At 37.0% G+C, this 24,110-nt stretch overlaps 1 long non-coding RNA gene across 1 annotated transcript; it reads left to right on the forward strand.

The window, feature by feature from the left end:
- The first annotated feature begins 11,414 nt into the window (after positions 1-11,414).
- On the forward strand, positions 11,415-23,437 carry LOC125238397. The gene is made up of 3 exons (XR_007178440.1): positions 11,415-11,488; positions 15,003-15,106; positions 22,776-23,437. It is a non-coding gene; the product is annotated as an uncharacterized LOC125238397 (long non-coding RNA).
- Positions 23,438-24,110: the final 673 nt, after the last annotated feature.

Genomic DNA, 24,110 nt, shown 5'->3' on the forward strand with positions numbered 1-24,110 from the left:
CCGAAGTTTTCCTATGTGAAAATTTCTGAATTTTGGAAACTTTCCATCGGCACATAAGTAACTTCAGTACAAGATTTTACACGCTCGGCCCCTGTACAAATAGATGACCTTGTTTCTTTTATCTAAATCTAGTTCTGTGCCCTCCATATTTCACTCAGCGCTAAAGTTACGTGCCACACTTGTACGTCAAAGTTGTGACAGATGTTTGTGCGTCCGTAAAATAGCTCTTATTACGATCATTTGTTCATGCTTCAATCTTAGTATTTCATTATGACATTTCATTAATATAGGAAATCTTTCTATAGGATAAATGTAATATCATAATAAAACTACCGTGAGACACTGACATATTAAACATATTGTATGCAGTCTGCGTCGGGATACCATCGGCATCGCGCGTGCTCAATGAAAATGCTCCTCGTTACGAAGTGAAACATGTCGAGCGACCTTCGGCAATTTTACGTGAGTTACCCGATTTTACATGTTTAATTTGTAATATGGGTCACATTTTTCTATACAATATGTCGACACAATTAAAAAAATCTCAAAATTTTCTGCAATATGCCGACAGTTCAAAATTAATTATCATATTTTAACAAGATATTTGGATTTGTGGCTGTATCGCAGGAAAGTTGTAATTTTTTTGTGAAGAGGCTATTATGCATCCTCCAAAAGGCTTTGTGTTTTCACATCATCCGATCCGATATCGGATGTCGGATTTCCAAGGCAAAAATTAAAGATGGCGGCTTATTTGTATGGGATATCGGTCCTACATCCGATATCGGATCGGATAATGTGAAAACGCACTAAAGGAGACTTTATTTTTATTTTTTCCGATTCTGAACCAGAAACTGAAAAAATCTCAAAAAATCTCTAATTTTGAGTTGTGGCCGTTTAGCAGGCACACAACATTCGCTTTGACCGTGACATAATTCGGACAAAGGGTCATCTGGCAACGCTAAGATATCACCATGGCCATTTGGGATAGTGTAGCCCTTGAAACGGTTTTGCAGTGATCACGGTTATAAGGTTTTATTTTTAACACGTGGTACAGTAAGTGTGCGTTGCAACGCCTCTTTCATACAGAGTGGGGCCTGTAACAAAGGCGAAGAATTGAACTGTAGGCTATTCTCCTTATACTGATCAACATTTGTTCAGTGACTTTTAAAAATTATGAACTCTTTAAATTTTTAATTTTTCATACAAAATAAATATTAGCTTCAATGTACGCCATTATTGTTGTAATTGACGTTGTCTGTCACACTTTAGACTTAACAGAATTTGCAATACATTACCTCTTAGAAAAAACTTTCAAGGGTGATAAAAATCAAAATACAAGTTATTTTTAAAAGTCGCCGAACAAATGATGATCAGTATAAGGAGAATAGCCTAGAGTTCAATTCTTCGCCTTTGTTACAGGCCCCACTCTGTATATTTGATCGCCATTATCCGAGGTGTGTCACAGCAGATAGCAGACTTCAAAATATTTGTATTGCGTTTCTATTGAGAATGAGCAAATGAAAAAAACCGGCCAAGAGCGTGTCGGGCCACGCTCAGTGTAGGGTTCCGTAGTTTTTCATATTTTTCTCAAAAACTACTGAACCTATCAAGTTCAAAACAATTTTCCTAGAAAGTCTTAATAAAGTTCTACTTTTGTGATTTTTTTCATATTTTTTAAACATATGGTTCAAAAGTTAGAGGGGGGGGGGGGACGCACTTTTTTTCCTTTAGGAGCGATTATATCCGAAAATATTAATATTATCAAAAAACGATCTTAGTAAACCCTTATTCATTTTTCAATACCTATCCAACAATATATCACACGTTGGGGTTGGAATGAAAAAAAATATCAGCCCCCACTTTACTTGTATGGGGGGTACCCTAATAAAACATTTTTTTCCATTTTTAATTTTTGCACTTTGTTGGCGTGATTGATATACATATTGGTACCAAATTTCAGCTTTCTAGTGCTAACGGTTACTGAGATTATCCGCGGACGGACGGACGGACGGACGGACGGACGGACGGACGGACAGACAGACATGGCGAAACTATAAGGGTTCCTAGTTGACTACGGAACCCTAAAAAAAGCGTAACAACACGCTTAACAAGCTTATTACCTAAGTAGTGCTGTAATATAGCACCGTATGTGCTTTTCGGTGAAGGAAAACATCGTGAGGAAACCGGACTAATTCCAATAAGGTCTAGTTTACCCTTCGGGTTGGAAGGTCAGATGGCAGTCGCTTTCGTAAAAACTAGTCTACGGCAAATATTGGGATTAGTTCTCAAAGCGGATCCCAGGCTCCCATGAGCCGTGACAAATGCCGGGATAACGCAAGGAGGATGATGATGTACTGTGAAAGATACAAACCGATCCTAACAGGGTGCTATGCAAAGTTTTCAAAAGAATCACTGAACAACCGAAAAGGTCGAATGCATCGTTACGGGAACACAAATATAACTTCTACAATCATCGTATTTTACTTACTTTAATGTCAAATAATATAAACTCTTCACTCGTACGCTAAAAGTTGACATTCAAATGATGTAACACGTAATCTAAGAGATTGTACAAGTAACTCATTATTTAGATTTATTGAAAGCACCTGAGTTTCTTAAAGAGGATCCATCAGATCTCCCAAAGGGTCCTCTTTAAAAAAATAATTTAATTACTGAACACGTGTGTGGCATCCCTTATGTTATTTGTTTTGACATGTGCCGTCAGATACTTGACACTGACTTTAAAGTTATGATTAAGGTCCTCTCAGACTAATTCAGTCATTCATTATGTATGGCAATTAAGAAAACAAATGTTTTTTCGAATTTAATGAAAAGCGAACCTAAACTAACCTAACTGCGTTTTGAATTTAACGGAAAACAATAATAACACGGTGTATATAAATAAATAAATAAATATTATAGGACATTCTTACACAGATTGACTGAGGCCCACGCTGCCGTCCTATCACTAGAACCCCTCTAAGCTGCATATTACCAGTTTTCATTTGGATAAATATTCTTAAATAGGAAAGAATTCCCCATCGACTGGTCTTGGAATCATATTTTTATCATTTTTAGTTACCGAGATACAGAGTCGACATACCTCGCTAAGTGCACTATTTTATAAACCTTTTCAATAGTATAAAACCGCAAACCCACATTTGTCTTCTATAACTTATATTAAAGCGCTTAGCAGTTGTTTATCTTCATAGTTTTATCACACGATACATAACTATAACAACGTTACTTGACATAAGCTTCATAAATTCCCATTAAAGCCGTTTAATTGCGTTATTACATTTTATAACATTCACTTTTTTAAATAAAATACTACGCTTAAACACGGCTAAAGTCCTTTAACCGTGTATTTAAAGACTTTCATTGTAATTTCGGTTACAAATACATCACTAAAACCTAGTTACTGCGCTTTACGGTGAATTTATTACTAAAAAATATTCATAATGCCACACTGAAACAGGACAAACCAGCAAAGCTACGCTAAAACCCCGCTAGTTGTAAAAGTATACCTTCCAAAGTTATTGCGCCAGTCCGACAGTCGGCCGAGCGGCTCGCGCGCAGAAGATTGTGCGAAGGCTGTAGTGATCGGTGAATGAACATTTTCTCCTTAAAATGTTAAGAAACCGAAGACCAGGTAAGTGTTAAATATCTTTTTTTAAGGTTTTTTTCAAGCACAACTTGCGTTTTGCTAACGTATTATCACACGTTTGCCGCGACAAGTAAATACCTAACTCATAAGTTATTCGATCAAGAGCCCAGTTAAAACTATTGTGTACAAATAAAGCGTAAACAAAAAAGTCAAGAAATTACATTGTACCACCCTATTGCTATGTAGGCATTGCCATAGCCACATACATTTTGTAAGCATTTATTTACCTTACAATGTTTTAGTACCTATGTAGGTATGGATTACTTGCGCAACATTATATGTATTACCGTCAAGCTGATTTAATAATGCAGTCAAAAATCAAATTAATTAATGTTATTTCTTTTAGGCTTGTTACGAACTTCAGGATACAAACGATAACAGAGATCTGCGAATGAAATGAATACCGAAAAACCGACCACAAGTCATCACACCAGCAGTAAGTTTAATAAATGTAGAACAGAAGGGGATTGCTCAACTCGATCTTTACCAAGGAACATTCTATCGTTGTGTATTGTTTCAAGAATTTTTGAGATTGATACCTCAGAATTCTTTGCCTAACTTAGCCACGTCGAACGTTTCTGCTTTAATTTTCAATGCTGACGAAAATACATCAATTTTAAAACTCCCTTTTACTGGTCCAAGCTAAAACCGTTGCTGACGATCATCGAATTTGGGTTTATCCTTCGTTGTAACAAAATCGAACAACGTTTACTTCTTTAATCATTCGTAAAATGCTTCTCATCTTGATATAAGGAAAGAAGGTTTTTGACTATTCCGTCGCAGACGCATTGAAATTACAAGTGATGACTCGAAAGAAGAAGAACTCTATACCTAGCATGTAAAAATTGTAAAATGACAACATATGTATCATCCAAAATGAAGCTTTATCTTGATTTATCTGCTCCAATTCATACAAACAACAGAGAAACAGACTTAAATTTAACCTAGTTAATACAATTTTAAGCAATGATGCACCTGATTTTACCAGAAATTGTTAACAAAGATCTCTATATTGATTCTAGTTTAAAGAAAAAAAAAAGATGTATGATATATAAGTATTCTGCCGTACCAATTCATTCAGACCCTTCAAATCCAGAAGTTTTACATACAGAAAAGGAGGACTGACCTACACATAAGTACATATAACCATTTATCGATGTAGAACCACCGTCGATATAGAGCACTACACTCGTAATATTAATATTAATAATACAACTGTCGAAAACCAAACGCACAAAAAAAGAAAAATAAATTTTAAGAAGAAAGGAATCAAGCGGAAAGAGAGAAAATTATTATGTCAAACAATCCCAAATGTATTTTGAATTTTTGAAGTATAAAATAAATAAAGATTGCTATTTTCACTTGCTTGGCGAATAATAAATGAAATCCGTGTTTCTTTTTGTAAGAACTGCCAATGTCAACCGTTTTTAACCTTATATAACTCGGTAATAAAAACATTATTTTAATAGTGTATTATAGTAATAATACGAATAACTTTGGATATCCAAGAGCGACACCTTCCGCCGTGTCGGTATAGCAAATTGATTTGTTGCAATGTAAAAAGCGAATTTTATTGTTTCATATTAATGTCATGTTAGTTTTCACTAATGTTAGAATATTATATTAAGTTTAAATATGTTAATTTGTAACATAACTTATAACGAGGTTTTTTATGCATGCAAATAAATGGTTACAATATCATACAGTTGTCTTTTATTCATTTAACAAATTGAATTGCTCTTGAAACTTAGTGCAGGTACTGCAGGTAAACGGGACATTGCTAAAATGATAAACTCCTTTTAAAAAGAATGACAATGCTAAAACCTAGTAATCGTCGCTGGTTTGTCATATAGCGGGCTTTTAGATTAGGAATGCATACAAATTATTTCGATGTTAGTAGTCATTGCATAGCTTAAAAACGGTTACAGCATTTTTTTGGAGCATATACGATAGTATAAAATTGTTTAGTGTCTTTGCGGTTATTAAGCTATGTTTTTAGATTATTATGCAATGCTCAGTTACGATTACTATAAACACGTAAATTTACTTTGCCGTTATTAAGCCATGTTTTATGTATTATTCAATCCTAAAAAACGGCTAAAGTATACTTAACCGTGTTTTAACAGTAAAATCATACATATTTTAGGAATTATTTGCATAACTTAAACACAAAATGGCGAATTTCTAATAAATTAAACAATATTTAATTAAATTGATTTTAAATAATGTTAGCGTGAATTTAGTTTTAATTTAAGAATAAAAGAAATCTGGACTAAATCGACACATTTCCTAGAGATATGGGTTTTTATGTTTTTTGCCCATATCTCAAAACTATCATTTGTGGGTTAGATGGGTTTTAGTGATAGGACGGCAGCACGGTAAGCTCAAGAAGGCTTGTGTTGTGGGTACTCAGACAACGATATATTTAATATATAAATACTTATATACATAGAAAACATCCATGACTCGGGAACAAATATCTGTGCTCATCACACAAATAAATGCCCTTACCGGGATTCGAACCCGGGACCGCGGCGCAGCAGGCAGGGTCACTACCGACTGCGCCAGACCGGTCGTGTATATATTGTTAATGTAGAGAAAATCAGTAGCAAAGTGTATTGCCTAATTTATTAAAGTATAATAGGGACAACCCCCGCCCACCTGGGGGAGCACACACCTGCCGAGTGTTTGGACGCGGGATCCTCTCCCGAAAAGGGCTATACAGGCCACGAACGCAAGTGTCGTTAAGGATGGTGCTTAAATCATAGTAATAAAAAAAAAAGTTTTTTTTTCCTACTACGTCGGTGGCAAACAAGCATACGGCCCGCCTGATGTAAAGCGGTCAGCGTAACCTATGGACGACTGCAACTCAAACAGTGTCACAAGCGCGTTGCCACCCTATTAGAAACTTGGTACCTATTAGGTGTATTATTGGCTACGTGCACGACAATTACGCCCACTACCATGTGAACTTGAAGTGGAAAATGTCAAAAAATTACATGTAAACAAACGATTCGATTTTATCGATTTCGATTTTAACGATTTTTCGTTAATTTTAAATAAATCGAATAACAAGAGCTACTATTACAAGTGTAATTTAGGTAGATAGATTACAAAGACATATAATACCAAAAATCAGTTTCCAAAGCATTACACACGGTATAAACTTCCAACCCCAGACTACAGAAAGAGTCAATAAATTGGTGCTGGCAGGGCACAATAAGGAATCTTGAAGAACATAGGAGTAATGGTACAAGTTCTTCGAGCTAGTGATATGGTATTCGCTAAACCTCCGTCCCGTTAATGCCATATAAAACAAATCTAAACGTAAGTACCTAGTCATGTCCGCGACCGCAAAAATATCCGACACGGGCCTATTCCCAAGCTAGGCCTGAATCTTTAAGCATAATCTTTTACGGTAGGAAAAATACTAAAATCGTATTGAACAATATTAGGTAAACAAAGCTTAAATATAATTTATTATAATGTTTTGTTTTGACATGTCACTTACGTTTTCTTTTCACCGTAGCTATCCATTTAGTTCTTTGATCCAATTTCCAGTGTGCTCTAAGAAACGCATAGAACGTGCAACGACTACTCATGCCATTATTTTCGCAATTAACAACGAAACAACATTGATTCCCCATATCAAACATTACACATTGTATTATATTTTATGAGTTTTGATAGATGACAACCACAATGAGTGTCGATTTTGACCACCGCAAGCACTACGATCGCTTTGCTTACCCCCTCCATGCACTTCGCACGAAGCCAATAATAGGGACAATGTTTCTATAGAGAAGCAGCATTCTTTAAAAGTATTTAAAATCTTAGCCTACATCTTGACTGTTATAAGGCGATGCACCCAATCATGGACAGTTTAAGATAAAATTTTACCTATTTTTCATATTTCACTGATACATGTAAAAATTCCACCGCTAAGTGTGTTAAAACTTGAATATCCTATCCTTCTTTTACATTTCAGGCGTATTGCAGAACAGATACTGCTATTGGTTTCCTCATAGTTAACAAATTAACACAAGGTGTTTTTTCTCCAGTCATGGACGTCAGTTTATAATTTTACTTTTAAAGCCAACTGATATACTCAATGAATTAATTTTATATAAATAAAATTAGTTTGTGTTATTTTAACATAGGATTGTTTTTTGTAAATTTTGGTTTCGTAAATTGTTCCTTGTCGATCATAGAAGGTACGCAGTTTTGCATTTATGGAAACTCACAAAATAACACTATTTCTTTACTTATATCTTTGGAGTAACAAACTAGTATGTTTTATACCTTATCTCATGGTTAATGCAGTAAGTAAAACTCATTCAAGTTTACACCGAGTATTATTTATTTATAATTTTATGCATGAACTCAACTCTCTTAGCACCATTACTAAGAATTCGTCCTGATATTTTTTCAGTAAACTGACGATTTTTATCTTGCTGCCAAAACCTTCAGAAATAACCGACTTAAATGACTCAGTTTTAAGAAACTAATTTTAGATACTTATATTTAAGGATATGTGTTTTTTTTGTCCATAATGGCATCATCATCCATTAAAGGGTATTTTACCTTATCAATTTAAAAATCGATACTCGACCTACTTGCCATGCCTAAAACTGAACAAGCGCCCGAACTTTTGTTCCGAAGTTTCAAGATGTTGAATAAAATATCTGGTTTATTTGCATTTTCTCTTGCGAAAAAACCGGCCAAGAGCGTGTCGGGCGGGCCACGCTCAGTGTAGGGTTCCGTAGTTTTTCGTATTTTTCTCAAAAACTACTGAACCTGTCAAGTTCAAAACAATTTTCCTAGAAAGTATTTATAAAGTTCTACTTTTGTAATTTTTTTCATATTTTTTAAACATATGGTTCAAAAGTTAGAGGGGGGGGGACGCACTTTTTTTTCCTTTAGGAGCGATTATTTCAGAAAATATTAATATTATCAAAAAACGGTCTTAGTAAACCCTTATTCATTTTTAAATACCTATCCAACAATATATCACACGTTGGGGTTGGAATGAAAAAAAATATCAGCCCCCACTTTACATGTAGGGGGGGTACCCTAATAAAACATTTTTTTCCATTTTTTATTTTTGCACTTTGTTGGCGTGATTGATATACGTATTGGTACCAAATTTCAGCTTTTTAGTGCTTACGGTTACTGAGATTATCCGCGGACGGACGGACGGACGGACGGACGGACGGACGGACGGACGGACGGACGGACAGACAGACATGGCGAAACTATAAGGGTTCCTAGTTGACTACGGAACCCTAAAAATGGTAAACAGCCATGTATTGTTATAGATTATACTGTGGTTATAGTCACGACTTGAGAGCAGATGGCCTTATTTTTAAAAACCTCTTACTTACTTGATTTGTACGTATTTATGTAAAAACTATGTTTGCACGCGTCTTTCGTTGTCTGAGTCAACACAAGGCTTCTTGAGGTCACCGTGGGACAATCTGTGTAAGAATGTCCTATATTTTTTTATAACTTGGCTGGCAATATATTCTGGACAACATCATCATCATCAGCCTATCGCAGTCCACTGCTGGACATAGGCCTCCCCAATTTTACGCCACCGTTTCCGATCTTCGGCTGCTCGCATCCAGCTGCTGCCAGCCATCCTGCACAAATTGTCGCTCCACCTTGCCTAACGGCGTCCTCCACTACGCTTGCCGAGACGCGGTCTCCACTCAAGAACTCGTTTACCCCAACGGTTGTCGGTTCTACGGCTAATATGGCCAGCCCACTGCCACTTCAGCTTGCTAATACGGTGGGCTATGTCGATCACTTTGGTTCTCTGCCTTCGTTTCTGATTCGATCCCGCAGAGAGACGCCGAGCATAGCCCTTTCCATAGCTCTCTAAGCGACTTTGAACTTGTGGACCAGCGGTACCGCCAGTGTCCACGTTTCGGCCCCGTACGTCATGACGGGTAAGACGCACTGATTGAAGACTTTTGTCTTCAGGCACTGTGGGATCGACGATGTAAAAACTCGACGTAGCTTCCCAAATGCTGCCCAACCTAGCTGGATTCTTCTATTCACCTCATCCTGGCGGGCTATTACGGTCCATTTTATCACGCGTCAACGTGGGATAAATGATAAATTTATCGTAATTTTATACAATTTTGATTGATTTGACATCTTATCACTTATCCACGTGACAGCTGATAAAACATTGACTTTCATACCATGGTCGATGGATAATATGTCATTTGTCCAAATTTTTCCTTAGACTAAGTGGATAAGTGGAATGATAAGTGATATAATCTGATAAATTATATCGTTTTATATCACTTATCCTCGTTTTATCCAGTTTGACAGCGTCACACAAGAATTGTTGTATAAATGATATATAGTCGAATTTTGACGCTTAATCTGTCATTATTTTATCCTACTACTCATTGATCGACGATAAAATTTACCGGAAGTAATAAGGTTAAAAATCACTTATTTTTTTGTGTTAATCAACTGTCAATAGATAGGATCTAAATAATATATTTGGGTGAATCAACTTTTTCTTGCTTTTTGCAAGAATTACCCTTACTTATTATTAGGTCTACTTTTGTGATTTTTAACCTTACCATCGTGAATAAAGATCCTTATTTCACGTATACCAATTACGGAAAAATTTAAAAACGATTCATTTTTAATTAAAACAATATGTGACCCAGTGGAAGAGACACTTTTTTCATACAAAAGTGAGGGACAGCTATGTCCACTGGGTCACTGCTCGAAACAAAGTTATAAAATAGGAAATCCTATAATTACATGTTGTATTTGCGTAGCTATTATATTTGTCTTTAATATAATAATTATACATTAATTAGACTAAATCCCAATTAAATTTTCTGACCACATGTAGTCGAAGTATGCGAAATTTTCCTGGCAAAGAAAAGTTGATTCACCCATTTACGCTTTTTGGCCACCAACGTGCACGTTCTACCAAAAAGACTACCTTGTTTCCCCAATCATGTAAATTTAAGTTTCATTCATGGGTCTCTCGGTATTCACTTAATTAAAATTCTACTTGGGCAAACTACAAAATGATAGTATGAAAAGTTACGGTTGTATTCGTTTATTTATGTTTTAAATATAAATATAAAATGACACAGAGGCAGTATCTTCAAACATCGTTGTCCCGCAGACGACACAAGCCTCAGGCGTGATGATGTAGATCCGGGAACTAGACGAGGCGAATGGGCTGGTGCTCTTTGTCTCCGCATTTCTTGATCGACTTCTTGTAATCATGTGATAATAAATATAGATAGGTGTACACCTTTTGCCGGTGCCGGTGTGCAATTCATTCACAACACAAGTTGAGTTCACTGTTTCGCAGATTAGTCTTCATTATAACAAAAACAAGTATGTATAAACAAATATTTTTAGCAAATATAATTGTACAGACACAATTCTGTCAATGTCAGCGAATTTTTTTTTTCTGAGTTATACGTATGCAGTAATTGTATTTTTCTATTCGACGCTAGATGGAGTTGTCATACTTATTGAAATAAGCGTTTAATTACGCCGGTGTAACTCTGTCAATGAGTATCATGACACATCGCACAATGTACAATGTAAAAGCTGCCAGCTGTCTATGGAAAATAAAAATAATGTTACATTGACATTTCACATGTATGTATAATTTTTCAAAACGGAAATTTATTTTAAAATATCTAATGCAATAATTATTAATCGTTATTAAAAATATATATTAAAGACGGTTGGACTAAAGCAAAGGGGGCGTATGAAAAAAGACAGAAATTATATGACCAAAAGTGAAAAATATATCGGATTAATAAGGTTGGTGGCTATTACATTTACATGGTTTATGTTCGAGTAATGGAATGTTTGAAGGCACGTGTATGATTATTTTTGTGTTTTTATGTGTTTTGTTAACATCACAAACATAAGTACCTATCTATATCTTCTTCCTCTTGTAAATCACTAAGTACCTACTTAGATCTGATGATGTGGATTATAGATAAAATGTAGAACATTATGACTTATGATTTTAGATGTAGGTATGCAGTAGAAACAGCTTCGCTAATAGATAAGAGGGATAGGTGTGTGTGTGAGTATTTTAGAAAATAATTTAAATTTTTAAACACCATATATTCATCATATTTTCGTTCAGGTGTCACACTCACAAGATATTAATAGCCTCATAATAAGTACCTACTTACTATCTTAGCTTACACTTAACCGACTTCTAAATCTCAAACGGAGCGGAGAAGATTGTCAATTTGTCTGTTTTTAGGGTTTTTTACCAAAAAGGTACAATAAGAAGCATTATGACGTGACTCTGTCCGTCCGTCCGCTTGTCTGTCTGTCTGTCCGTCTCGTCTGTCTATCCGCCTCTCTGTCCATTTGTCTGTACGATAGTCTGTCCGTCTATCTGTCCATCTGTCTATCCGTCTGTCTGTACGTCTGTCAGTCCGTCTGTCTGTCTGTCCGTCTGTCTGTCCGTATGTCTGTCCGTCTGTCTGTCTGTCTGTTCGTTTAACTGTCCATCTGTCTGTCCGTCTGTTTGTCCGTCTGTCTATCCGGTTGTCTTTAGATATATTATTTTTTGATAGAGTATAATTATAGTTATACAGATTGATCCAATTTTTATCAAATCCAAGTTCTGATAATGGGATCCTGAAGAAATTGAGGGAACTCATCAAATACAATACAACACAATACTCTTTATTGCACACCTCACATAGTTTACAAGTAATGCACAAGAAACAAAAATAAATCAAACAGAGGTAACAACAGGCGGTCTTATCGCTTAAGAGCGATCTCTTCCAGACAACCTTTGGGTGCTGGAGTTAATATAATCAGAATATATGGTAGATGGCACGAGCCATCTACCATATGTACGAACATATGATACAGTATCTTTTGTATTTTTAACCCCCGACGCAAAAACGATGGGGTGTTATAAGTTTGACGTTGTCTGTGTGTGTGTCTGTCTGTCTGTTTGTCTGTCTGTCTGTATGTGTGGCATCGTAGCTTCCGAACGGATGAACTGATTTACAATTAGTTTTTATTTTATTTGAAAGCTGAGTTAGTCGGGAGTGTTCTTAGCCACGTTTCATGAAAATGTGACCACTATGTCACGGTCGGGGTTTTTTCAAAATTTTAATTTTGTGGTCAGGTTAGTTAGTAAATAAATGAATATTATAGGACATTCTTACACAGATTGACTTACACTGACAGACAACGATTTATATGATAGATAGATAAATGATTTATTGTCACAACATGGTCGTTAAAATCTGTACCTTATAATATATCTTAAAGTTCTATCTATGTAACCTAATATACAATACTTAGGAAATTTAACTTACAATCTAGGTATACGTGATAAGTGGACAGTCTCAGCTATGTGCTAATAATATATAAATACATAGAAAACACCCATGACTCAGGAACAAATATCTGTGCTCATCACAAAAATAAATTCGAACCCGGGACCGCGACTTAACAGGCACAAGGTCACTACCGACTACGCCAGACCGGTCGTCAAACATTATGACGCATTCAAAAAACAGTGACATTTGGATGGTGTTATATGTTTTTATACCAAATAAATATATTTTTCTTTCATTCTGAGTGGAACTACGGATGGTGGTCAGAAGGGAACTACATATTTTTCGATGCTCTTGTTATGAGATTTGATTTCTTCGTTATGGTTGTAAAGCATGTTAGGTTTTCAAGTCCCATTTTGGTTAAGCTCAAATTCTGGTGATGAGACCCATAAGGAAGCAAGGGAACTCCTCAAATATGAACGGCACACCTATAGTATATTTTTATATTTTTATGACAAAATCAAGGACACATTACCAACCGTGACATTTGGTGGAGTGGAATTGCTGATGATGCTCAGGAGTGAACCATTCAGTGAAACATATCGCTCACGTTTAAGTGTGCTGGCGTAGCGCTGGGACTCTCCTTTGTTTGCGCGGTGGGTCCGGCAGCTGCACGCGCGGCCAATCCCCACTCCACGTCGTTATTAAATTTATTTATATATAGTTGATAAGTATTAAGTTACTTTTAGTACTAACATAGTTCTAAGGATTTGTGATATTTACTAACACTCTAAGGATTTTAAAAATTCAAAATATAATAAATATATTGAATTGAATTGAATAAGGGGATTTGTTCTCTTCGCCTGGTATGTTTGTATGTTAGTATATTAGGTTTTCAAGACATAATTTTGTCAAGCTCGAGTTCTAATAATGGGATTCACGAGGAATAAGGAATACAGAAAAATCCTCAAATATTAACGGTAGGTATACGGTACGTATATTGATTTGTATTTCCATCAAAAAATCAATGATTTACCTACATTAAAAACAGTGGCATTTGATGAAGCGGAACTGATTATGATGATTGTCGCAAGATTAAGCTCCTTTAAACTTTTCCAGATGATTATTAAGCAAGTTACCCGACTGTCTTAGATACTGATGTGTCGAAGGAAAGTTTCCAATGTTCTGAAATTTTCACATAGGAAAACTTCGGAAACTTTCCATACTTTGTATTTGTATGGACCGAAACTTTCCATTTCATAAATTTATATTCCCATTATTTTTCGTGAAAGTTTCGTGATTTTTTCAAGAAATTTTCGATTTTTTTGGTAAGTTTCCGCAACTTGCACATAACTAGACTTAGACCTTTCAGTGCTGGGTCCACATAACTTTAATTTTAAGTAATTATCTTTACAGCGCATTACCTCAAATGAATTGGCGTAAAATCATATTCTGTGCAATTAAATGTGGTACCATAAAGCCACCTGGATACCATCTTGGACCAGAGACACGCTGTACGAATTGTTGACGATACGAAACTCACAAGCGTTATTGATTGAATCCTTAAGTCTAAGGAGAGACTTCGCGTCTTTATGTGTGTTCTATCGCCTCTATACAAAGGGTTGTGTTCTGAGGAACTGGTTATGCCATCGTCTTCTCTTCATCATCGCACCGCTGCCGCAGCGATGATAAGCGCCCTGTCGATTGTGAGCGGCGCTCATCCATACACTTTGCAACTTAAATGGTCGCGCATCGTGCGGTTCAGAGGAATTTCCTCCCGCGGATTCTCCGACTGTGGAATGAGCTCCTTGCCGAGGTATTCCCGATGACTACAGTATGGGGTTCTTCAAAAAAGGAGTACTAGTTTCTACACCCTTTGAGTTGCAAGCGTCCATAGGTTTTCCACCGACATCCAACATTCGAATCTTTTGAAACCAGAACCTCAAAATAAATGAACGCTGGGAAAAATCAACAAAATGGCATTTTTTACACAAATTTAATGATTGCTCTTGTTTCAGGCCGCCGTGCGTGAAAAGTGCCAAAAATACTAATAATAATACAAAAAGATTCAAAGTCACAAATAATCTACCTACTTAATAGCAGCTAATTTTAGTGCTCCTTGGTAAGTTGTTAACCTGAATAAGAAAAATGTACAGGTAAAGGTTAGGTAGAAGGTATGGTACGGAGTGCAGAAGGCACGAAACTTGACATGAATAATAGTTTTGTAATTAGGTAAACGCAGCTATTAACGCCCCCCTAAAGGCAATTTTTTAATAAACCCTTATTTTTAAGTATTCAGATTGCCCTAAAATATTGTTTTTTAATTTTTTATGCTAATTGAATGTTTATGAAAGATAAATATTAAGTGACCTGTGCTTAAATCGTAGATTTAGATGTAAAAAACATACTTTAAAGTTAAAGAGTCGATTGTTACTATTACCGTCCCATAATAATGGACGTGAGGCTATTAACGATTTTTAAGCAGATATTTCCGACCGTACGTGAGAAAAGGTATTTGTGTTCAGTGTCCTCAGTGTAAGTCGTATATACGTACCTGTGTAGCTGTAGGTGGCATAGTAACCCAATTATATACCTGTTATACCTACCTATGGATAAATAGCTTATTTTTCACGTTTAAAAAATACTGACACAAATTTAAACGGCACGCTTATAGTGACTTTGGTATTTTTATAAGAACAGCATGCACTTACGTCCAGAATAGTGACATTTGGTGCAGTGGAACTGCTGATGATGGTCAGAACCGAACTTCTCAAATCTGAACGGCACACTTATAGTGACTTTGGTATTTTTATAAGAACAGCATGCACTTACGTCCAGAACAGTGACATTTGGTGCAGTGGAACTGCTGATGATGGTCAGAACCGAACTCCTCAAATCTGAACGGCACACTTATAGTGACTTTGCTATTTTTATAAGAACAGCATGCACTTACGTCCAGAACAGTGACATTTGGTGCAGTGGAACTGCTGATGATGGTCAGAACCGAACTCCTCAAATCTGAACGGCACACTTATAGTGACTTTGGTATTTTATAAGAACAGCATGCACTTACGTCCTGAACAGTGATATTTGGTGCAATGGAACTGCTGATGATGGTCAGAACCGAACTACTCAAATCTGAATGGCACACTCATAGTGACTTTGGTATTTTTATAAGAACAGCATGCATTTAAGTTCAGAACAGAGACATTTATTTAGTTATGTTTGTAAGCATATTGAGTTTTCAAGTAAAATTTTGTAAAGCTTTGATTTCTTTATAATCAGATTCATGAGGAATTGAGGAAACTCCTCAAACCTTAACGTAATACGTATATTCATTTGTGTTGCCATCAAATAATTAAAGCATTAAAAGTAGTTTTAATAAATACCTACACATTTCTACAAAATAAATACTGTAATAACTTAATGTATCTAGAAGTTGCAATAAATTACTGATTACTGATTACCTACATAATCCAACATTCGCAAGTAGCTTTCACCAGAACTCCAAAAGCGGCGATTTTTTTAAATATTCAACCTTAAAGCAGAATGCGTTTACCGAAGTTTGAAGTTAAGCGACACAATTGTAACGTTATGAAGGCTAAAAGTCTCGTACCTTACTCGGCAGGCCTCGTGGCCTAAACGCTGTACTCAATTCTTTTACAGTCTTCATTAAGTTACCATTCTATAATATACTATTTCACCACACCAACCTGGTACCTAACAGCTTTCTTTTCTATTCGAAAACACATAGCAAAATTGTATTTTATCCTGAGTCAAAGTAATTTGATACCTACAAATTTTAAGTTGATGTCTTAAGTTGGCTAGTAGATTTTATACCTATAAATGATGATTTTGAATGATAAATATTGAATGAATTGATAGAACACTTTATAACACTTTAAATATGAATTGATAGATTTTATTTAGTTTGATGTTTTGTTAGATAGATAGATAGATAGATAGATAAGTCATTTATTTGGCAGACTGCAAACACACACAATACAATACACAATTTAAAACACACAAATTAGGCGCAACATAAAAAAGAGACAGAACAGTAAAATACAATTGAGACAGTAAAAAAAAAAAAACAATAACAAAAAAGAGAAAAGAAAAAGAAAATACAAACTGTGTGCGTTGCAGCAGGACAAAAGGGTCGCGGCTCAGTGATACGCTTCGCTCTTTCGACCGAAGCACTGATTTTCTGCCGGAACCCAGGTCACAATCACAATAGATAAATAATTACTTATATAATAACGATTTCTATAACATTAAAATGGAAACAAGTGTAAAGTGTATAGTGTGAATGTTATCTTATGTGCATATCGTGTGATGTTTTCTCGATAGTGTTAATGTTAAAATCGCAAGTATGTAAGCCTAGTTTGACTACTGTTCCCACCAGATTATATTCTGAAATCTGCAACCAAGTACCCGAATGGAATCCCATTTGTTTGCTTCTTGAGGAGAATATTTTTAAATCGAATCTTAAATGATTTTTTGGATTTTAGGTCTCTTAAAGGCGGGGGGATATCATTCCAGCACTTGGTCGCAAGATATCGAAAACAACCTGTAAAGGCAATCGTCCTATGAGGATGTGATTCTAAGATGCAGCGTCGAGTAGATCTAGTGCCGTGTCGATGGTGAAAAGAAGATTGATTTATTTTAGAGTACAAATATTCAGGTGACTTGCAATTTATAACACTGAAGAGAAGACAAGCAAGGTGCAAATGTCTACGTGATGTCATGTTTAGAGTAGAATATTTGTTTAAGTATGGCGTGATATGGCTCCTTGGAGGAATTGTGTAGCAGTATCGATAACAAGCGTTCTGAACTCTTTGTATTAACCTACGAGTTTTCTGCTGCAGGCGGGGTCCGTACACCACATCGCCGTAGTTCAGCTTTGATAATATGAGCGATTCGCATAGTGTCAAACGAACCTTTTCGTTTAAAAAGTTTCTTATTTGATACAGTAACTTCAGTCTAAAAAAACATGATTTGACCAACTGTGCTACGTGCTTTTCAAACCTTAATTGACTGTCTATTATTATGCCCAAGTTTCTGGCCTCTTCTACTCGCTCAATTTGTGATCCATTAATGTTTAGTAGAGGGTTACCATTTAATATTCGCGAAATCTGGATTTTGCTACCTAAAATCATGAATTTGGTCTTCGTAGGGTTTAGCAATAGACTATTTTTTTCGGCCCAAACAGAAATATTTTTAAGGTCTTCATTAATTTTACTAATTGAGTCCGAAAATTCACTAGGATTGGCCGAGTAATACATTTGAACATCATCCGCGTACAAATGATATTGACAATGCTCAATAACTTTAACGATGTCAGCGCTATATATAATAAAAAGGAGAGGACCGAGAATGGAACCTTGTGGAACTCCGCGATATAGGGGCTTAGAATCAGACACCAATATACTGCCATCACTTTTTGATATCTTGACAGATTGCATACGCCCAGAGAGGTAGCTTTTAAACCACGAGAGTGACCCTACATCTACACCATAATAAATTAACTTAGATAAAAGCAAGTCGATATTTATGCAGTCAAATGCTCGAGAAAAATCTAACAACACCAAACATGTACCCTTGCCTGAATCTTGGCCATAAATAATATTGTCAACTACGTCAACAAGAGCAGATACAGTCCCCATACCCCTACGAAATCCGGACTGTAATTTAGGTAAGATTTTGTTGTCCTCTACATATTTGTATAGCTGCTCATAAACGGTTTTTTCGAGCAGTTTCGAAAGAAAAGGCAATATACTTATCGGCCGAAGATCTTTGAGCTCACTTGGATTGTCAACCTTTGGCAGAGGTGTAACCAGCGCATACTTCCACGGTGTTGGCACCTCACCAGTCAAAATGGAACGATTAATTATGGCTGTCAACACTGATAAAGTACGAGGGAGAGTAAGCAACACCATATCTCTACTGATTCCATCCACGCCAACTGCATTAGTGGTAACTGACAGTATATATTTTCCCACCTGACCCTCGTCGACAGTTTTCAGTTTAAACTTAGATTGACTGAAGCGGTGCTGTTCAAATTCTAACATGGTGGACAAGGAGACGTTATCGCTACCAGGCACATTCAAAAAACAATCATTAATAACATTTGGATTATTAAAGTGATTAGGAAGCTGGTCACGCTTAGTGTCACTCAAAACATTACATTTAATATTTTTCCAGAGCGTCTTTGGATCATGTACATTTGAATTGATGTGGTGATTGTAATAACTTTTTTTTCATTGTATATACTTTGCACCACCAGTTTTTTTAATTCATTGTAATATTGTTTGTGACTTTCCATTTTAGACTTCCTGTAAGCGGAATGAGCCTCGTTACGCCTGGCTATCATAATTTTAATAGTGTCCGTTATCCAGGGTAGCGAAAGGCTGCGCCTAACCGTAACAGATTTTAATGGTGCGTGAGAGTCATACAATGATAATAATAGGACGTTAAAAGCTTCCACCATGTGTTCAACACAGTCATATGTTAAAACCGACTCCCAATTAATAGAATGCAAATCGTTATTGAAACCTGCTACGTTTATGTCCTTGATTGGTCTATAGGTAAAAGTTTTAGGCATGGGTTTGGGTCGTTTTGTTGACAAAGTGACAGTTACCATAGCATGACCAAGGGAACCTGTTATGTTAGACACGCATACGTCGGTAACAGGTGCATCAGTACATATAACATCCAAAAGAGTCTCATTGGCTACGGAAAAGTGAGTTGGTACTTTTACCACCTGTTCCAAACTCAAGCAATTAAGAAAATATGACAATTTTGTAGCATTATTACTTGCACTTTCAAGCATATTGATGTTGAAGTCTCCGAGCAAAATAATGTAGTCGTGTTTAGAAAAGAATGTTATAGATTCGGTCAGAGCATCTAAAAACGTGTCTACATTAACCCAATTAGGACGGTAAGCCGTACCTATTATATAACTTTGGCAGTTAATTGACATCGATAACCACAATTGTTCAATATTAGCAACAGGGTGGGTAGATCGGCGAGCGCGCACACCAGCCTTAATGTAAAAGCCTACCCCGCCACCGCGGCCTCCGCGCATTCCAATCGGCCGCGGGGCGTTAATGAATTTATATCCGGGGACATGCGGTGCGAGTTTTTCCTGGCCCTCTCTGATCCATGATTCATTGATCGCGACAATATCAGCATCAAATTTATCCATCGCGAGTACAAAATCGTCATGCCCAGTTACTAGTGAACCCGCGTTGTAAAGACCTAATTTGAGGTATTTCGTTTTAGGGCCTATTACAAGTATTATTATGTAATGTTGTCTTGTGAGTCAGTTCGTGCGGAATATAACAACGCGGCCGTATAACCTTAAACAATGACAAGATTTTACTCTTTTTACTGCGATAAGTTTTTAAATGAGTGCCATGAGTGTGTTCAGAAAGGAAAGTGTTATAAAGTGATGTGTTGAGATAATAAAAATAAGAAGTGTGTATAGTGCACGATATCTGATGGTCTATAATTGTATCTGCTACAACGCACTCCAGTGACAAGTTAAGCAAAAATGTGTTAGAATAAAAACATTGACACTTATAAGTTGAAATAAATATGTGAATAACTGACAATGGCGAACAATTGCAAACAATATAACGGGATAATTTATGTACTTTTAGTGTAAATTTTGTGGTGAAATCGGCATGCAACATATATTTCATATAGCTTAGCATATTATCGTGTGTAAACATTAACTTTAAAACAGATTTATATTTACAATCAAATATCAAGTGTACCAAAAACACGACTCAAATCCAGTTCCGTTCGAATTCGGTATCGTGGCGATTCTGTGCCAGGACGTTGGCGCACGTAGATCCTGCCATCGCGAGTCCATACATATCGCCAGCCATAGTGTTCCTTGAGCTGCCTCGCCTTCTGGAACAGCCGTCGATTGAGGAACGTGAGCCGCTCGTTGACGTAGAAGCGGGTGTCGGGGCCCGGCAGGCCGGTGCCCTCCGTGGTGGCCCCGCGCCGCACCCGCGCCGCCTGCAGCAGCCGGTCGCGCACGGCGCGGCGCGCCAGCTTCACCACCAGCAGCCGCGGGCGGGCCGGCTGGCCCTGGGCTTCGTCATCGAGTCGCGGCGCCCGCCCTACTCGACTCGCGTCGACGATGTCGTGTTCCGTCAGCGTAACTCCGAGCTTCTGGCCCAAGGTAGCTACTATGTGCAAAGTGTTTTCCCCACTTTGCTCCGGTACATTTGATAACTCGACGTCGTTGAGTAACATATCCTGATCGCGATCGTTTAGCTCTAATCTTAACTGGGCTACCGTGTCCGCCAGTGAAGCCTCAGTGTCTTTACCTACACTAGAAGTTGTGGTGTTTTTCTCTAGGGCTTCGACACGGGCACATAAACTATCGACGCGCCCATCACATGCGTCAATTTTTGTCGTCAGGTTAGCCACCGTTACGCGAAGAGCCTGGATATGTTGACTCATCGTGCGCATTTCTTCCCTAAACAGACGAAGTTCAGTTACCAGCTGTTTAATGTCAGAGGTCCCAGTAGTGTCGAGCCTAGTTGTGTTGTTAATATCCTGGTTGTCCATGAACGACATTTCCATGACGGAGTTATCAGACTCGTTGCACACTGGCCCGCGAGGCCTGGCGGTTCCCCTAAACATGTTTACAGTGTCATTGACACCGCGCACCGGCGTATTTGTATTGTCCAACTTAGGTTCGGCACTTTTGCATACAACACATTTCCACGAACATCTTTGCACGGGTCCCATGAAGTTAAGGTATTCCTCGGTGTAATTTGTGCAGTGAAGACAGTAGGATTTTTGGCAGTTATGGCAATTTAAAAATCTGCCATTGTTTACCTTGTTCAAACAGCCAGCACAGTCTGCCATTGCAAATTGTGTTTAATATATAGGTGATAAGGTACAATTTGTGACTACTATCACTGACACACAGTAATTGCGCGCGCGCAGATTCTCACAGCTGATTGGTTGACAGCCGGTCAGCTGACCGGCGCAATGGATGTCCGTTAGGGCGAATACACTTCGATTTTTCACTTGATTTCGAACTGCACGATAACTTTAACGCACTAAACACTACACGTTTTATTTCTTACGGTTGGAAACAATTTAATTTTACACAGTTAGCGTTTATATACAAACTTATTACCAGTTTTTTAGGCAATTTTCACGGAGCGAACGATAAGTGCGTGTGACAGTTCTGACGTTCGTCACGTGACCCCTACCCCCTTGTTCGTGTTGGTGTTCGTGTTCGTGTTGGTGTGGTAAAAAATGTTGTGTTTCACTTGGTGGCAAAAGTTTGTTTATCCTTAGAGCCTTATTGAAACCCTCGCAACGCTCAAGATTCTAGTTTTTAAACCGCTCGCTACGCTTGCGGTTCAATATTTGGAATCTTTTGCTTGCTCGGGTATCAATGGAACGTGTGGTTAAACAACTTTGCCCCCTTGTAAAACAAATAACTATTTCCACACAAAATGTATTACATCCTATTTTAAAATGGTACTTTTACGAAAGGGAACTAAAGAGGATACAGTCATAAGTACACAGTCCAATATCACATTAATTGCAAATTATTACACTGGGATAAAGTATTGTAAAAATGGTCAGCTGAATTGATGTTGCCGATTGTTGACAAAGTACCTAATCAAAAACATGCTTATAATACTGTATATTACCTACAGTTTTATTTTCGATTGCCTACGATTTATTATTTAAATTTGATTAATTTACTAATGTAATATTTACATAAATAATCATCATCATCATTTCAGCCGTTAATCGCCCACTGCTGAGCATCATAGGCCTCCCTTCGTGTACACGTACGCCACTTATCCCGGTCCTGAGCTAGTCTCATCTAGAGGTGCCCCGCTGTTTTTCGAATGTCGTCTACCCAACGAGCCAACGGATGCCAAGCAGTTTTTTACACCGGAAGGCGACCACCATTCTGTCAACATTTTGTTCCACCTGCCATCACTCTGCCTGACAACATTTCCCGCCATTTCAATTTCGAAATGACGTCACCCACGTCTCGCACCTTGGTGCGGCGTCGGATCTCGACATTCTTCACTCGATCTTAAAGCTTAATGCCGAGCATGGTGCAATTTATGGCTCTCTGTACTACATATTTACATAATTATATAGACGGTCAGCTAAATCTTTTCACTAAAAAAGGCGAAAAATTTGAAAAATGTAAGTTTCAGTGGGTCACTATCAAGTTTACCTTATCGCTAAACGTCTATTTCGGCTAGATGTCAGAAAATTTAAATATACAGTCAGTATAAAGCCAATTCAGCTGGGATGACATGAAAGTAGAATACTCAATCAGCAAAAAGTAAATTTAACTGGATGGCTAAGACTTAGAATGAATGAGTAGCCAAACGTCTGGAAATATACATAGTCCGTATGATTAGCATATCTAAAAAGCCAAAAGTGTAGTTAGTTATTGACGTCAACACAGAACTATTCAGTAGCAAAACGTCCGGAAATATAATGTGTCATCGCCATGGTTTATAAATATGTAACAGAACAGTTCTTATTAACAGTGCGAGAAGGTCAAGACACTTAAGCATTTTAAAACCAGACGTTTTGCTAACGGGTCGTTTGGCGTTTATTCTATTTAGCAATAAAAACATTAAACAATCCAGATTTTTTGCTCCTTGACCGTTTAGCGTTCATGTCTGTTTTGTAATACAGACATTCGAAGATGAAGATGTTTTGCAGTTAGATCATTTTAAATTGTTACGTTTTAAGATCCGTGTGTGTATAATTAGGTTAGTGCATGTATTTGCTGATTTTGAATTGTTTAAGCTTTTGGTTTTTTGGTAAATAAAATATGTATGTTTATTAAGTAGGTATTAAAGATGTAACACTAGATGTATTTACTTTTGCAAGAAATAAAAGGCTTTTTTGCTACTTTAAGATCCAGACGTTTTGCTAAAGACACATTTAGCATTCATGTCTACGTAGCCACAAAGACATAACACAATCCAGACGTGTCAGCTATATAGTCTTTTAGCGATAAGGTAAATTTGATAGTGATCCGTTTCAGTGGCTAAGTTTTCGTAGGAGCGGAAAATCATTTGCTATGCCCTAAGCAAATGATTTTC

This window comes from Leguminivora glycinivorella, chromosome 23 (genome assembly GCF_023078275.1).
Source record: "Leguminivora glycinivorella isolate SPB_JAAS2020 chromosome 23, LegGlyc_1.1, whole genome shotgun sequence".
Classification (NCBI taxonomy): domain Eukaryota; kingdom Metazoa; phylum Arthropoda; class Insecta; order Lepidoptera; family Tortricidae; genus Leguminivora; species Leguminivora glycinivorella.